Source organism: Rhipicephalus sanguineus, chromosome 11 (assembly GCF_013339695.2).
Source record: "Rhipicephalus sanguineus isolate Rsan-2018 chromosome 11, BIME_Rsan_1.4, whole genome shotgun sequence".
Lineage (NCBI taxonomy): Eukaryota > Metazoa > Arthropoda > Arachnida > Ixodida > Ixodidae > Rhipicephalus > Rhipicephalus sanguineus.
The window spans coordinates 54247202-54265464 of record NC_051186.1 but is presented as its reverse complement, the minus strand read 5'-3'; the positions used below and the strand labels follow the sequence as shown (position 1 = coordinate 54265464).

The window sequence follows — 18263 nt, the reverse complement described above, 5'->3', positions numbered from 1 at the left end:
AGAGATAGAAAGTAACAGGCACAAAAAAGATGGAAAGAAAAAGGGAGCAAGGTTAACCAGTATAGCAAGGGGTGGGAAAGAGAGAGATAAGAGGGTAAAAGCCTAGAGCGAAGTCAGGACCAGCTATACATGCCCACAAGCTCTGCTGTGACCCAGCCTTGCACGACATAGTGCAAGCTGTGCAATTTTTTTTTACTCCAGAATCAATAAATTTTAACCCTAATTTGTACAGTTATCAACGGCGCACAAATGCTGTCGCTGTCACATGGTCATTCGCACATACCAGATGCGAAGACAACGGCGGCGCGGAGCGCTGGATCGAGGCTATACGTTTGTGATCCCTAGAAAAACAGGCTATACGCTTGAATATAAACTTTACTGTAGTCGGTTATGACCTGAGAAAAAATGCAAGCTCCCCCCCACAGAACAGTGGCTCGCTTGCGAAAGACAGTTGTGGTGTAGTTGGTTTCCGCGGGAACCGTAAGTACTTTTACTCGGCTAAAGTAAATACTGTGCACATTGAGAGTTAACGGTTCGTCGTTAGCATGCCTAAAATATTGTTCGGCTGAGCAGCGATGCCAGAATCTGTGACGAAAGTTATGAGGACGCTCAAGTTTCATATCTAGACTATCATTGTCTGCTGCTTTTCGTTAAGGTTGAGTCATACTAGAGAAACGAGCCCTCGAAATTCCCTTCCTTCATTCATATCCAGAACTATATCGACACAAAGGTGCATCTGTATGGGAAAGTCCACTATCTAAAATGCTCGAGAACTGCATGACGCCACGAAAAATTCGGCAGATCCCACGCGTTGTGGGAATCGGTTTCATGCGAAGCAGTCAGCGAGTACTTCTATACTGTATCTTAAGGGCTTTGAGCCAAGCGTTACGAGGTAAATAGACGCGTTTTTTTAGGGGCGAAGCTCCTTAAGGCGGCACCCGTTCGTCCCTCGTAGTCGTAGTCGTAGTAGTCGTAGTGCGTAACCAGTCTTACGCTTTGACCTCCAAGGTGGTCCCGGTGGGAGATTTTTCCTGTGCGTTGTTAAACAATAAAAAATTCGCAGCGTGCGCGTTAACTAAAAGCCGAATTCTTCTGTCTCTCATTCCCCATTAGCAGCCATTGGCATGTTCCAGTAGGAAACGTTAGTAGAAGTAGAAGTGTAAGTGTTAGCTAAAAGCCGACTTCTTCTGTCTCTCATTCCCATTAGCAGCCATTGTTTACCTCCAAGGTAGCGCCTGGTGAGATTTCTCCTGTGCGTGATTAAACAATAAAAATTTTGTTCAAAACGCCGTTGATTGATGAAATAAACCAACGAAAGACGCCAGATGTTTTGTAAAAGCAAACGAAAGAACGCCAGATGTTTCTAAAGCAAAACGAAAAGACGCCAGCTGCTTAACGAAAGACGCCAGATGTTTTCTAAAGCAATGGTTTTCTAAACAATGAAAATTCACAGCGTACCTGTAAAATTAAAGTGAGCTGCAAGTCGTCATAACTCATCGAACCTTTAGTATAAACGCGCCCGATCTCACCTCGGTGATGATGTACTGGGCAGAATTCACGGAAGATTCACGGTTTACCGATGAACCTCCGCAGCTTCGCCCACTCATCATCATTCACTCCGTGGATATGCTGTGATTTTTTTAAGTGTAGTAGCTGTGTGCACATCGTAGACTAACAAGGTACGTCGGCAACGAGAAACCTGGCGTTTAAAGGGCAACGAGAAACCTGGCGTGCGACGTAAAGTCAGCCCTCGCGTTAGAGTACATACGTCAGTATTATCGAAGCTAAGGGCACTTTATGGTGCAATCATGTGAATATCATATGTAACTCGTTAATGTATTCCTGCGGGGTCGAGCAATGTTTCAATATAGCTTGCTGAATCATAGGAATACAAATGTAATGTTAATTTGACTGCTATAAAAGCGGAGCCAGCACTGGAACGACAGACGTTAATCTGATATGACCCCTGTATCGTAGGAGTACATATATAGTGTTTATTGCTTTCTTGTAAAATTATATAGCTGGCACCACAACCACAATCGACGTTGCACCGCCATTACGCCTGCATAGGCTGTTTTTCCAAACCAGTTTATAAACCTGGCGTGCCCCTGTGGTATACCTGATTGCCGCGCAGAATGCTTGGGTTCGATTCCTGCTGGGATCCTAATTTTTATTCTTTCCATTCGTCGGGTCAACGCTGCCGATGTCAGTTTTACTTAGCGCTGTCGCATTTAAATTACCAGTGTCTGTTCTCGCCGTTCCTGTGTAGATATAAACTGTCAATCACCTGTGGCACATACCCGTACACTGCGGCCCGAGGTAAACGGGTATATGCTACACGTGTCTGGAGGAAAGGGTTTGATGACGTACTCGACAAGATTTTCACGTTGTCGATGTGACGACCCGACAGTCATATTCGTCAAATCCTCTTATCCTCCCATGCCAATTTTGGTCTACCCAAGTTAAGGAAGCTATCATGAGAGCATCCAGACGTAGGCGGATAGATAGATAGATAGATAGATAGATAGATAGATAGATAGATAGATAGATAGATAGATAGATAGATAGATAGACAGACAGACAGACAGACAGACAGACAGACAGACAGACAGACAGACAGACAGACAGACAGACAGACAGACAGACAGACAGATAGACAGATAGATAGATAGATAGATAGATAGATAGATAGATAGATAGATAGATAGATAGATAGATAGATACGCGTAATGTGCCAAAGGTTCGCTAAAAAATGCTTCGCATTTAATATGAGTATCAATAAAGTTTTGTGAATGAATGAATTTAATATGAGTAAGCCCTACTGGATGGAAAGTTTATGCAAATTCTCTGCGGTAGGGACAGCGATGGCTGTGGGCGGAACTCAAATTTTAGGTTCTAACCGAGTGAAGAGAGAGAGAAAAAAAAGTATAGGAAAGACAGGGCGGATTAACCAGGGGAAATCTTCCCTGTTTAACTGTAGAACGAGTACAAAGAGAGAGAGAAATAAAGATATAGAAAGAAAATTGAAAGAAAGGACAGAAAGAGAGAGAAGATAGAAGGCGAGGGAACCACTACACACAGAGAGAGAGACAGAACTACATAGAAAGAAAGAGAAACAGTGATATAACGAGAAGGAAAGGGAAGAAAGAGAGAAAGAGGTAGAAAGACAGAGAGAGAGAAAGCGATAGAATGAAATAGACGCAACAAATATGGGGAAGAAATTGGCCGCCATTCCGCCCTGCGAACGTCAATGTTCAGCGAAGCTGTATCAAACACCACACATGTTTATTAAAGGGGCCCTGCAACACTTTTCGAGCATGCTCAAAAAGCGCTGCCGATCGGTAGTCGAGGCTCCCGAGAACACGCCAGCCAAATATTATAGCGATGCGCACGGCCTGGAATTTACAATAAATTCTCAAAGTCAGCTGAAAATCGCTCCCTCTTCTCTCGACAAATGATGTATTAGTCCGCAAAATATGACGCGATTGTCCGCAGTTCCACCATTGGCTGATGTTATAATCACGGTAACACCCTCATTATTACTTTCGTTGTTAATTTTGAGGTCAATAAGTAGATAATATGTACGTTTTTATTATGTTATCGCGTTAAAAACACCGAACAAACATTAATATTAGCACTTCCGGTCTCACCGACAGCTCGCCTGCTCGTAGTTGCGTGGTTCCGTTTTCTTCGCCATGCGCAGTGCCGAAAACGTGAATATTTCTGTGCTTTTGACCATCGCCGGTTACCGTTGAGAGTGGCAGCCGTTCGAGTGTTGCCTCGTCAGCTGAGAACTGCATCGTCGGCACTTTCTCACGACCGACCGAGGCACGGGCGCAGCGTGTCTCCGATAACAATGCTGGCGTCCGGTAATGGCGGCGCTTCGGGGTCGTCTGCCAGTGCCGTCTTACGAGGCGGTGTATCGGAGTATGGGCCGAAACCGATCTCAGCTGTCATTCGTTCCAAACGAGCGCGCACGTTTGCTTCCATGGTTGGCAGAGCGATGAAAACACTACGGCGTTCGAGGTGCACACCCAACATTACCAAACCGACGCGCAGTTGGCGCAGTTTTCAAGCACGCGCGATACACAGCGCGATCGACTCCGCTCGACGAGAACTGCGAGAACGACGCAAGCCGACCGGAAGTGGCGGCACAGACCACGTGGTTGCGCCGAGACGCCAGAGAGAAAAAAATGAAAAAAATGCCGCCGGCGCTGACGTCGCCTCCTCGCACCTCCTCCCTCCCTCCCTCCCCTCACGCCGCGCGCAGCTTTCCGCGCGCTCGCTGCGTTGAGTTGAGAGAGAAAGCTGCGGAACGTGATCTCTATAATTTGGTAACACCACTTAGACTTGACGGATTCGAAAAATTTTTGCGGCATATGGCTCGTGAAGAGTCATACGTCAATAATGGGACTATTCCAATATAACAAAGAAAGGTGTTGCAGGGCCCCTTTAAGGGGGGGGGGGGATGTTTCATCATTACCTGAGAGCAGTGGTTCTCAAATGAGGTACCGCGGAGACGTCTTAGGGGTTCTGCGACGCCATCGGCCGCGAAACAAAAGTTTTGGCCTATTCCCAGTTCCAGGTCCCGCCCCAGGAACTGCAGCGACATTCTGAACAAGATCGCCTCGGCTGCCCTAACGCCTCAATTAAAGACTAAGCCTACTTCATCAGCCCCGCCCCCTCTCCCCCTATTCCCCCTCTTCCCTCCTCCTCCCACCCTCCCGGTTCATCACATAAAGCTGTCCGCCATCAGTTCAACTAGTCCAGAAGGGTTCCCCGACACATCAACGGCTCAGAATAATAATCGCTTTGTGGTCGATGTGGTAGACCGCGATTTGTACCGCGACCATTTTCAGCCACACGAATTCGTTCCTTTCGCTGAGCATTGTATTCGCGCTGTTCTTCCGATAACCCACCAAGCTCTCCGCACAGAACGTGCGGCCCCGGTGTTTGTCACTAGGATAACCCCGACTTTTCATAAAAGTCTTTATTACTGATTGCGTCTGTACTGAAATTCTTAACTGGTGTTTGTCGTCCGTGTGTTCAGTTCTTTTTGATGGACCAGTCGTGAGTATATATAGTAATATTCGCCCAATTCCTGTGACACATAGGCGGTAGGAGGTTTGTGTTTAGGCACCGAAATCTTCCAACCAACAAGAGTTATACAGCTTCGTTCTTAAAGGAGAGCAAGCATAGCCACGAATAGTGTAGTACAGAAAGGGGCGGGAAAGAGAGAGTTGAGAGGGTAAAAGCCTAGCCAGGACTAGTTCTACTGTGAGCCAACTTTGCGCGACTTGGTGGAAGCTGCGCTAATTTATTTCTTTCGACTCGAACAATTGAAAATCTTTTCCTACATATTTCCGTATGCCAGCCGTTGTAGTGCGATCTCGGCACGATTAAAACTCCTTTACGTAATACTGCATCACAATCCCCTACACAGCCTGAGCTTTGTACTGTATATTAATTGGACAATCTATCCCACATGGATATTGCTAATACAACGGAAACAACGTTGGTGCACTAAAATAATAATCTGTTGTCGCGTCTTCCCCGCAATTTGAACAGCGAATAAATTACATAATAGCAGACTTCGGACAATGACTGGGCCATACAGGGGCCACTTTATCGGAAAAGTAGAAAGGAAATACAAAATGTTCATTCTGCCTAGCTCAGCTCTACACTGCAAAAAATCTGGCCCCTAAACACGGACAAAGCTGAAGGTATAGCGCTGCCGAGCACTTTTCCGTGTTCCTAATTAAACGATTTCTCTAAAAAGGAGCCTTCTAACGAAAGTGCCTTCGTTAGCACAGCTAGCACAAAGCACTCCGTCACGTTGTTTGAATGAGAACACTGTTCCGTGACCCGGAATACAACAATTTCCTTCAAAGAAGGTCTTCTTACGTACCTCCTACGTTAAGATACTAAAGAATGGTCTGCCCGTACTGTCCAATATAATACGGCACATTTGCCTTAATGCAAAATAATGGTTTTGTACCACAACTGCACCATAAAATCCCAAAGAAGCTTTTGCCACCTATGCAGGTGGCAGTCTCGGTATACGCTGGCAACAAGTGAGCGGAGGGTCGACCAGTCCACTAGCCACATACGTCCACGTACACGTTCGGTATGAGTCTGTGGTTGTTGTTTCAAGCAGATGCTTCCTGACGCATGAACCATAATTGCAATAGTTTTCCTCCACCTTCGTTCCTGAGCCAGCATCGTCGCATTGTTAAGGTCGCTGTCTTAAAATGCGCTCCATGGGTGGCTTTAGCAACATTCCCACTTTGTGTTCTTTGAACGTCTTTGGCATTTTCCTGCCCGATTCGCCGATGTAAGTGGTGTCGTGAACCCCACAACGTACTCTGTAGAGTACCTTGCTCTAATCATCCGCAAGTGTGCGGTCTTTGGGCTTTGTGAACACATGTCCTAAGGACAAGGTATACACAAACACCGCCGAAGATTAGAGTGGGATCATCTACGAAGTACAATGTGGGGATTGCGACACAACTTGCATAGGCGAAATGGGTTGAAGAAGGTGATCGAAGGGTAAAGAACACAAAGAGGATGTTGCGAAAACCACCCATGCAACGTGTTCTAAGACGGAGCTTGTTGAACGCTGCTGAATGACAAGGCATAACTTTGACCTAATCAATTCGACGATGCTACCTCGTGTACAAAAGTCGGAGGAAAAGAAAAATCTTGGAATCATGGTTCATTCATCACGGCGCATTGGCTTGCAACAACAACAGCGGCCCTCTACGAGATGTTTACAAGGAAATGTGCGACTAATGGACTGGTCAAACTCCGCTTATATTTGCCAGTGTATACTGAGAATGTCGCCTGCATAGGTGGCAAAACTTTCATGTCATTTTGTTAATTGTTGTGTTAAGTCAAAGTAAACATTTTACAATCAAGCTACACATCCCGAGCTGGTAGATGTGGGGGTAGCATGCCATGTGTAGATGCACTGTACTGTGTGAACTTGCTGATGACGGAAGCATACCTGCTGCTTCATGCCAAATAAACAGTGAAGTACACTACTACATGCTCTTTAAATGCCACTTTGGCAGATGTATTCAGTAACATATTTGTCAAAGTGTTGCAAGCCTGCTTATGAAACTGTGTGCACGGCCCATGGACAGCTCCACTTCGCTCCTTTCTGTACGTCTGAAAAGGAAGTGAAAGAAAACACCTAGAGCAACAGCAATGTTCAGAATTTATACCCATTTAAACATTGCCATGGTGCATGTTGCACATGGCCTCCCTTAGCATCACTGTTTCAGAAATCAAAAAAGCAGAAACGATATTTTGCAGATATTTCTGGACTCGTTCTGATCATATGAAGGACAAGCAGCATGATTTTACGAAGACTTATTGCTATAGTACACAAGAATTCAGGGTTAAACACACTACGTTTTAACTGCAAGAGTATTTATGTACGTGCATTAACAATTCTATTCAATTATTGTCATGATGTTGAAGCAAAAGTCTTAAGGGGGGACGTGGCACTTAGGGAATGAAAATCAACCAAAAAATCTAGTTTTCGCTGGCCATCTCTTCACGCTCCTGACATCATTGAGCACTCGTTACAAATTTTCATTGCTGCATACCGTCGTCCTCTATCCACATCTTACTTTAAAAAACCGAAACCATGCATCCTGCCCTTTAAATTGAGGGCAAACGGTAAACAAATTTTCATGCTCTTCCTGTAATGGAGGAGAAATATCTTTAGTTCTGTTTGGGTTATCATTGCGATTTCTTTTTCACTTCTAAGATAAATAGATGCGATGTGTCGTAAGGCAAATTTTGTTACAGTACTTTCTTAAGAAAATGTTCTAAATCAAGGTTCTGTTTTCAGTATTAATTGGGGTGTTTTTTAAATTGGGTGCAAGAGCCCACAACTCTGCTTGGAAATGTCCTAAAGCAAAGATTTGTACTTTACGACACACTACAAACATTTTCAATGTATTCTGTGGATTGTACATTGGTGTGCAGGTTGTGGTTAATTAGCTAATTAGGCCTTAAAAAAAGAAGTAGGTGTTTGTGATATCCTGGAAAGTACTTATCAATGGAAAAAACCAATTGCATATTTGAAATCAGCACACAAACATTCTTAAACTCTGCAAGTTCCATCAAAATCGATCAAGAATTTTAAAAAATGTTTTAAAGTGCCACGTCTCCCCTTAACAGTTACAATTTTTGTACTTAATGCTGCCGAGAAGGCCGAGAGTTATGTGGGTGAAGAAATGAAGAATTGCGCATGTATAAAATGGAATCGGCTCGCACAAGACGAGGCGAATTGTAGACCACTGCGAAGGGCTACTGCTGCAGTGCACATATAATAAGGCTGAAGATGACAAAGATTAAAGCGTAAACGTAAAGGATGAGAATTAAATTGAGAAGCAAGGCTTGCTGTCAATAGCTCTTCAATTCTATCAGAACACAACATAACAGTTGTATATCCTGTACATCTTGACGCGACAAAAGTTGAGCTGAAGATGGCGGCTTGAATGAATGTCAAACCATTGAACAAAGAGTGTTCGAGCCAATGTTTCAACAAATTGATGTGTCTAAGTTGTTGCAGCAACTTTGATGCAATTCGTTGCCCCTCTAAAGACGAGTCCTCATGTTGAGTCACTAGCTCCAACAACATTCGTTGTTCAACAATTATTTCATGAGCTGTACATCTCGTTACATTCATTACAAACCTCTACTGTACCAAATGCTACTATGGCAATGATAGTGGGTGCAATACTTTAAGCTGCAGTGTCATAAGCAGGTGACCGGCTATTCAACTCTTTAAATATACCAGATCCATAAAGACTGAAAACCATGAGGCAAGCACAACACAAAGGACAAGCGTAAGGAAATTGAAAGAGGTTAACTTTAATAAACGAGGTATGGAATCCCATTTTAAGTATACAAGGTGGTTTTTTAATGAACTCCTTTGCTGTTGAAAAAGATCATACCTGTAGTCAAGTGATAATTTCCAGGACGAAATTTCGTGATGCTGAGAGCATGCATTAAACTTTATGCACGATAAGCGTTAGGTGCAATGTCAGAGAGGTGGAGATGATTTAATGGATAGCAAATACTAAAAATGAAAAGCTCTGAGTAACTATCGCAAGAATAAGGACGAAGTAAGGAGGAAAGCATATGATAAGCTAGTGCAATGTCTGAAGCGAGGTAATCTTGCCTTAGAATATGCAGTCATAAAGTGAGGTCCAGTAAGTAGGCGTCACATGCACTGGTTGTGAGAGAGATATGGAAATGACGGACCACCTTTTAAATAAATGTAAAAATGTCCACCCATGTGCGTGTTGGGAACTAGCTCTCATGAAGCCCTAGGCTTAGAGAAAACTTGATAAAGATGAACACATCCACAAGAGAAATCAGTAAAAGACAGATGGAGGATTGGTAGTGGAAAAGCAGCGAGAACAGCCAAAAACAAACTTGCAGGGTCTTTATGTACAATGCCGAAAAATAAGCTACTTATTATGAGTTTTTTTTAAGGAAAGAAATTTAATTCAGGTAGGAAAGGCATTAAGCCAATTCAAAAATTGAGCTTGGCCACTTGCATGTTTAAAGGGAACACACATAGCATCCAACCATCTACAGATGTGAAACTGCGTCATGCAAGATAACTTATACAAAGTTATTGCTTTGAGCAATTAGCGCAAAATATTTCAGGAGAGCACCTAACTGTGCTGGTTAGTACATGATTACGATGGGAACAAACAACGCTGGGCACGGGACGGAAAAAAAAGGTAGACGAGGGCGACAGCACCCTCGTCTATTGTTCTTTCTTCGTCCCATGTCCAGCGCTGTTTGTTCCCGTTTTGATGCAGAATATTTCTTTCTTTAATCTGAAGGTGGCAGTGTTTCATGGCTAAAATAGTTTACTAATTTGCATTTCAAGTTACATTTTTTCAGCCATAAGGAAACACTGCAAAATGCTGAAGTTCTAATGTTAACATTTATCAGGAGAAAGACCAATTCTTTCGTATGGAATACCGAAGGTTGATTTCTAAAGTTCATTGCCTTTGTATTTTGTGCTGTTCCCTTATCATTTTCCTTAAGACAATTGTATAGATGTTCTTTGGTTTATCTAGTGTTTTGTATATGTTATGCTCCTGTTTTTGCTTAGCAAGATCATTTTATGTGTAACTTATCACTGTAGCCCACTTTGCAATACTGCTTACTGGTGTCAGCCGTATTGTCAAGTAATAAATAAATAAGTAAATAGATATCCACTTTGTTATAAAACTACTATGAAAACAAAATAAACAGAAACGTTGCACCCAACCTGTAACAGAGTTGGAAAAAATAGCTTTTGACCCATATTGCAGCTTAGCTTTTGCTATGTAGCATTCCAAACAGAAATGCCGCCAAGACATTATTGTGTGGTATACTTTGCTCGCAATTTATATTCCATTTTAAAAGAAATATCTACTGCTTGGTTGTAAGCAAGGAAAAATTTACTGAAGTGAATAATCCCTAGCCTGCACAGGGTCTCGTTCCTTGACCTTCGCTGCACAGCACATTGGCACAGGATTCACGCGGGTGCCCCTGTGCTCATATAGTGCAAGTCTAAATGTTGCAGATTTAAGCAATACTTCTGTCTGAAGTACCATGCAAGAACAATGACGTGCTGTGCAGTGAAGGCAAAGCTCCAAGAACTTCCCACAGCCTTGTTATTTTTCATTTGAAAAAATTATTTTTTCGCTTGAAGATAATATTACACCTTAAAAACTTTGTCTAAATTATCGCACGAGGAAAGCACACTATGATGTGCAGGCAACATTTTTGCTGGGATTGCTACGCAGTGAAAGAGAGCCCGCAATATGGGTTCAAACACTACTTCTTCCAAGTGCCAATTTTGAAGACATTTTTGCTTCTTTTTGCCAGCAGCATTTTCAACCCTTGGTATATGCACTGAACTCATACTGTGAATATATTTCACATGAAACATTCAGTCTTTTTTACAATATACTTAAAAATGCTGCATTTGCAATGTTTCCTCACGACTGCAATAGCATAAATCGAAATGAAAATAAATTCGACTATCATAGTCATGAAAGATTGGTGACTATGTTAAAGAAACGAATGCTTTGTAGTAATAGCTCGACGCAATAATCATGTGTCAATTAATTTGCCTGACACAGCTTCATTTCTGCGTGCGAAGTTTGAAAGGTCTTTGCTGCATCATGCAATTCTTTCCCCGAAAATAACGCTTGAATGACTACTTCCCACACTGAAACATAACAGCACCAGTTTTACAAAATATTGGAAATGGTCAAAAAAACGACTTGGCACACTGGCGTGAAATGACCCAAATAAGTACTAAAATAAAATAGTGTGCACTGTCAGACACTAAAATGAAGCACTAATCTGCTTGTATTGCTAAATTACTTCAAACCCTGCTATGATAACTGCCCACAAGAAGTTGATTGCAAAAAATTTACTTTAACCTCTGACCTATTTTTATCTATCTCTAGTATAATGACTGGTAACCTTCGGCACACAAAGGCACAAAGCATTTCATATGGTTCAATGCCTTCGAACAGTACGGAAGGTCATATGTTAAGAAATAGCGTAAAATCTGGACTAATTTTAATCAGCTATGTTTTATAACATGCAAACATCGAGAAATACACAATAATTTAGTAACTCACCCCCTCTAAAAGTGTTGCTGTCACAGCTCCAAATTCTATTCACGAGCTATAATGGCTAAAATATTAAAACACAGCTGCATTTCAATCTCAATGGTGGATGCACACAAGTATACAATAATTTAGTAACTCGCCCCCTATAAAAGTGTTGCTGCCACAGCTCCAAATTCCATTCACGACCTATACTGGCTAAAATATTAAAACACAGCTGCATTTCCATATCAATGGTGGATGCACACAAGTCTACACGAACAGGCATGCACTTTAGATTGACTTCACAAGCCATATATCCGGTAATCCTGCCGTTGGAGAACGTTACCAAGTGTATGAGCTGGACTACTACATCAGCTAAAATGGATGCTTGTGTGTTGGTATGACAGAGCGTAAACAAAGCAGTGCAGAAGACTGAGCACACGAGCACAGCACTGTTTGTGTCTTCCTTTTTCTTGTGCTCCGTCTATTGCGTTTTTTTTACACTAATGCATTAATTGTGAAAACAACTGGCTGCCGCAATTTGGTCATCTATGTCGAACTTTTTGGGCCTTGTACCAGACTAAAGAGCTCTGTTGTGAAAGCAACAGGGTGTAACAATATTGCACTACCAATCAGGGAATACAAAGCATCGATAAGAATGTTCAGCCAAAATAAAAGGCTTCAGCAAATTGTTTAAGACACATACTCACAGGTTAATGCTCATTCACAGCTTCTACGGCAGCCCCATGATTTCTGTGCGTCCATCTGTGCGTGCCTTCCTTCCGCCTTTGGGCAAGTTTGAGTAGAATGTCTGCCAGGAAAACAAAAACATCAGAAACAAGTCGACTTTTTTTAGCATGCCTCACATAACCCAAATTAACTTTTCTCTCCCCATGAGGTAGCTGTTTAGAAAGCGTCCAAACAGCCGCTGCTTTGTCTGTGTATAGCTCATAACCAATTAGTAGCATCCAACACGACACCTGGTCATTGTCAAAGCATACGAGACAAGAAACTGAGAAAAGTATAAGCAAAGAGCAAGCGGCTATATTTCGCCATTATATCGTTTCCTAATCCAGCCCGATGCATTCATCGCTTAAATTTAATTTACACTGCTATTTTGGTGTTCGCCCTAAACTTACTTTCCAAATAACTCACTAACCTATTTCTCTTACGCACTATATGAATACATGTTAAAAAGTTGGGGCATGCAAACATGGACACAAGAGAGTCAAGACGCCTAAAACGCTATCACTAACTGGAGGCTCATCACCTAATATACCTTTACATTGTCGAGAGCCTAAATGCATGCCAAAATTCGATGAATGCAGTTTTGTACAAGCACATGAATGAAGAAATGCGTCCAATAGTCGAGGCCTGGCATATCGATAATGGCAGTGCACAAGAGAGCCAATCGTCGATTAACTAGCAGTTATCTCTCACGTAGACTATCGCGCGTGCCAGATTGATAGATATCGCCTCTTGCCTGGGCATGCACAGGTAAGTTTCTGTGTCTACTTTATTTTGTGCCACTGTCCACCTTTCCAGTTGGCGTTAGTGGTGTCTTGGTTTCTCTCTTGTGTCCATGTTTGCATGCCCTGCCTTTTTAACATGAATACCTACCAACCAGCTCAGCTGTCTGTTATATTAAATTATGTATACAATCTAGAATTACCACTCTGTCCACTTGCTGATGTAATAATAACAATGGGGTTCTGCAATGTAAACGTCAAATTAAAAGCACGGGAACCTCTAGGATTTGCACCTCCACCGAAAGTGCAACCACTCCATCAAGGATCGAACCCGCACAGTTCAGATCAGCAGCTGACCATTATAACCACTGTATTGCAGCGGGGGATGTTCACTTGGTAATGTAGGTTAATGTTAAGGATTATGGAAAGAGCTGTAAGTTGAAGAAAGACGTGCAATTAAGCAAGGAGCTGCAGACATTATGCAGTTTAGATATTTCTGTAATCCAAAGGGCTGGTGCTCAGGGCATGCACCTAAGGAACTCCTGTTCAGCGTCTCTTTTCGAACCAAAGCTTAGCAGAATTGATGTTCCTGTCTAGATATGCCCCTGAAAACCACAGTTAAATAGCTGCAAAGTAAACACTAGAAGACAGAAAAAAATCCATCATTTGTATGATATTAAACACATCAAGATGCAAATACACCAAACACCCTGGACTGTGAAACGCATTGATTGAAAAGATATCAGTTAAACAAAGCAGCATAGCAATGAACTTCCATGTAGCTGCCACAGGGCAAAAAGCAGGTGGCTCTGGCGCCATGAAAAATCTATAACAACACTTGTTGAATATAGCAGGATGTTTTGTATGATAAATGTATAAGTTACCACTCACAGAAGCTGACATGCTATTTTAAAAATGAGCATTGCAAAAAATAAAGCAAGAAAACCACGTGACGTGTGAATTTACCATTCATAATTTAAGGCTAAAGGGCCCCTAAACAACTCCGGAGTCAAAACTTGTGACAACTGCACGCTTGTACAACGTGAACATGTTGTCACATGAATTTTTTGATTAAGTGGTGTAATAATGAAGCCACAGGAGATAGAACAAACATTCCAGCTGGTTTCAGTCTCTCGCTCAGCCTGACCATCCTGAAGAGGGGCTTCCTCGGTGTGCCACTGTGCCAGAGTGGTGCGGTAAGGAAGCACAGTCAAAGCACTGGCGAGATAAACCAATTCGCAACACTTGTGACAACCACAGATACTGCACCATCACAAAGCCAAAATGCCCTTTCGTATTGCAGACTATTCAACAGTCAGCGTTACTTAATGTTGCTCATAGGCAACATTACACCACTTCGCTAGCAAAGAGGACTGGTCAAGCGCTGAAGAGGAGGCGCGGTTATTGTTTTTAGAAGTGGAGTGTCTGACATTCGCACAATGTGATTCCTGCGGCCCTCTGTACGAATTAGCGAGCTTGTTTGGGAGGTGTAAAAGAAAGAAGTAGGAGCCTGCTGACTGGCCCTTTAAGAGAATGTAAACATACACTGGAAGGAAGTACACTTGTAGACATATTACTATAAGCTATAAAAAACAGGCAATTAACATGCGCAATCCATGCAGCATAGGGATGTCTCACACCTTTGCAAGAACTTTACTATGGTGGCTGCATATTTGTGTAGGCCAGAAGCAGCAGGCACGTGGCTTCCATGAATTTGACCCGTTCGTTGAAGGGAAACTGCTGCTCACATCCTTGTAGCACTGCTTTTTGAAGATGCTTCCTGCGATAACAAAATGACCACAACACAATTATGGTCTTCAAATATCAGCAGGTGACCTACATTGCTGCCCTTTCTCATTAAATTCAGCTCTAGACTAAAGACTGCAATAGCAGCATCCTCCTACATTACAGGGCATCATACTGCTTTCCTTGGCCTGGTTTTTAGTTCAATAATTGTTTTCACCAATAACAGAATGTAGCACTAGTAAAGATTCGGTTGGGGAGGGTGCAGTCGTAAAGTGTGTATGCAAAGTAAGAATATGAAAAAAAAACAATGGCATAATTTCACATGAGATATAACAATTATCATAATTCCTGTAATGTCAGACACCAAGAAGTGTTTAATTGAGCAAGTTTGACTTTAAGCTATCACAAAACAATGTCCTTTATAGAAAGTGGGATTTGCAGAGTGAACTCTGATGATGAAATTGGCTGTCTTTACTGGCTCTGTAGCTGCTAGTGCATAGCTAAAGCCGCTTGAATGCACTTAACAAGCCTGTGTAATGGTATTGACAAATGGACAGAGAAGACAAACTCATTCGTTCTCACTTAGCTGCCATCACAGCAATACGTTGCTTCGTGTCAGGTTTCCTGGTATGCAGAATGCACGAACTTGGTGGCCGTGCCATACCACAGTAAACATGATCGACATCTGCTCCAACTGCGTAAGTAGCTGGAAAGTGCTAAATTACACAATCAGCTGAACCATGCACACATAATGTAAATTCTAGCAGTGGCAACATTTCGCACCTCATACTAGCCTATGGCATTGTACTCGTTGATGCTGCCAGCTGCATTCACTGTTTTCATTCCTAGCATGCATAGCACATGCACACAAAGCACCCAATAACTGTGGGATAATATAATAATAATATCTGGGGTTTAACGTCCCACCCAATAACTGTGGGAAGCAGAATAGATTGTCCGAGGTAATCAATAAAATTGATTGACAAGAATTCCACACATCACTCAAGCCTGTTGTTTGGCATAAGTGATGAGAATGTGCAGCCAAATGTACACAGCAAATTCAGTATTGGCCTTGAAGAATTGCAAGATAGGTTGAAGCTTTCCAGAAACAAACCGTATACAGTAAAGTCTGTCCCAGATACTGAAATCATGAAGTTATAAATTTTAAAGTGGGCCGCTATATTCTTCAGGCACCATGCATTGCATTTATGAAAATGCTAACATCCCTGTACAACAATGCGTGCTGCAAGAAGTCATAAACATTGATATTTTTGGCACAATGCCATTTCCCAGTACCACGTTTTACAGAAAGGCAACATTTTCCTTTGCAAAACTAAGCCATGTTCCCAGGCAAAATGCACTGTCCATGGTGAAAAACACATGGAGTACGCTCTTCTATACAGCTTAGCTGGTTTACTGGAACTAAAAGCTACGGTAACGCTGTCTTAATTGAAATGGCTAGCAAAAGCCTTCTCGCTGCTGTTTATGTGAAGTAATTTCACCTTGGTGGAACGTCACAAGAGTAAGTGGCACATAATAATGAGTGCGAGAACACAGTAACAGGATGTGCAACGGCTACCAGGTATGCCCATTCGTGGAAACTGTGGGCTCTTGCCCCAAATGAACCAGTTGGAAATAACCCTTTTGCATGAATAAACTTAAGTTGGTTGCTGGCATACATAACATTGTTACTCTGCATTTCCATCTCATTTATCTAGTGCTCATTGTTTCCCTTCGACAATAGCTCAAAACAAGATTCTTCTTCATTAAATGGAACTTTGTACATTACCTTTACGTTGGCTGCAGATGCTTATTTCTTCTGCCTGAATAAGCACCTCCTATAGCATACTTGCCTCAGCCACCTTCTGGACTGCATGGTCAGCACTCCACTGTTTGTCGTGGCACTGCTGTTTGCTACCTGCAGTACGCTGCAAAAAACTTCAGCATTAAAAAAAAAGATAAAGAAAAGCCGAAGCAGGTGTGCCAGCAACACCTTGCCCTATGAGGGGGGAGGAAGAGCTCTGACAAACGGCTAATTAAAGACAAGCGTTGTTCTTCACAAGCTATTATTATGCGATGAGAGGTGGGACTTCAATACACGGACGCACATATAGTGCCATAAGCAATTGAAAATTCAGCTGAAAGTACGGCTTGTCAAATTAGGTCAACGTGCATAAAGGATAAAAATGGGGCAAACCAACTGAACAAAATACAGTGTCATGCTGCAGAAATTGCATTTTTAACAAATCTATGTTATCTATTGCTTGAAAGATGATAAGCAATGTCCAAGAATGCTAACCTAAACGCTTTTGAGGGTCACGTTACTTAATGACGAATAAAATGCACGCCTAAGGAAAACATCCCTAAATACACTTTATTTCTCCCACTGTACCGATTCACGATTCACACGGTGGCTGATGATTATTCCTTCAGAGCTCGTGCGAACGAAATGAATGTTGAAGCTTCGGTTTCATGGCGTTACTCCAAGTAATTTGTCAAGAGACATGCATAAATTTGACATGCATGAAACGCATGACAATGGTGAGCCTGACAAAAATGTTGTCTCCTTTCAGCAAATATTAGCGTACAGCAGTGCGTACACGCGAGCTAATTACCAAAACTTTATAACACTACCGACTACGTTCTTGACAAATGTCATGCGCGAGCACAATCCGCACACCTACAACCGCATACACTACCAACACGTTATGCGATTTTATTCGGCGACAACGCGTACTACAATAAGAACAACTCACAATGTACGAAGCGTAACGTTCACTTACCTCTGGCAATGAAAATACGCTGGCAGCGTACACTGCTGGATGACCGCCGGTTTTCAATGGTGCGCCAAGCGAGGAATCGCCGAGCTACCGGCCGTCCCCGATCGTCAAGGCATTTTCCAGGGCCACAGAACGCGTCGTCGAGAAAGGATTGCAGCGCTGCTACTCACTGCCGTGTAGTGTGCCTCGATGTGAGCGGACAAAACGCGCATCAAGGCACCCTACTGACGGGCGGAAACATTTGAAGAACGTGTTCTTCAAAACTATGAATCGCCTCCGTCGGTCACACTGAACAAAGCAGTCGCAGATTGGAGTCGCACGGCCGGCATCTGGTGACTATTTACCTGCTACCGCGTATAACACTGCGTGACGAACTTGCGCTTCCGTCAGTAACCACAACATACAACACACAATGCGAGGCAGCGCGGTAAACTCGTACGACGACACACACACGACACGAACGCAGAACTATCGTGGCTAGAAAGGCTTGCCTAGTGTCGTGAGCGAGGCAGCGAGCCTGCCAGGCGGGAATAGCTTACGATGAAGCGTGCAGAGGGCGCGGCGCTCGCTGGCGCGCCCAGCACTTGTGCGCCCTGAGGAGTTTCTCGTTTAAACCAAGC

General features: G+C 42.8%; 1 long non-coding RNA gene across 1 annotated transcript; it reads right to left on the bottom strand.

Moving 5' to 3' along the window:
- Positions 1-7065: 7065 nt before the first annotated feature.
- LOC125760388 (uncharacterized) lies at positions 7066-18020 on the bottom strand. Its single transcript, XR_007417964.1, has 5 exons — positions 17647-18020; positions 16653-16781; positions 14758-14897; positions 12359-12459; positions 7066-7170 (listed from the first exon to the last, which is right to left on the bottom strand). It is a non-coding gene; the product is annotated as an uncharacterized LOC125760388 (long non-coding RNA).
- Positions 18021-18263: the final 243 nt, after the last annotated feature.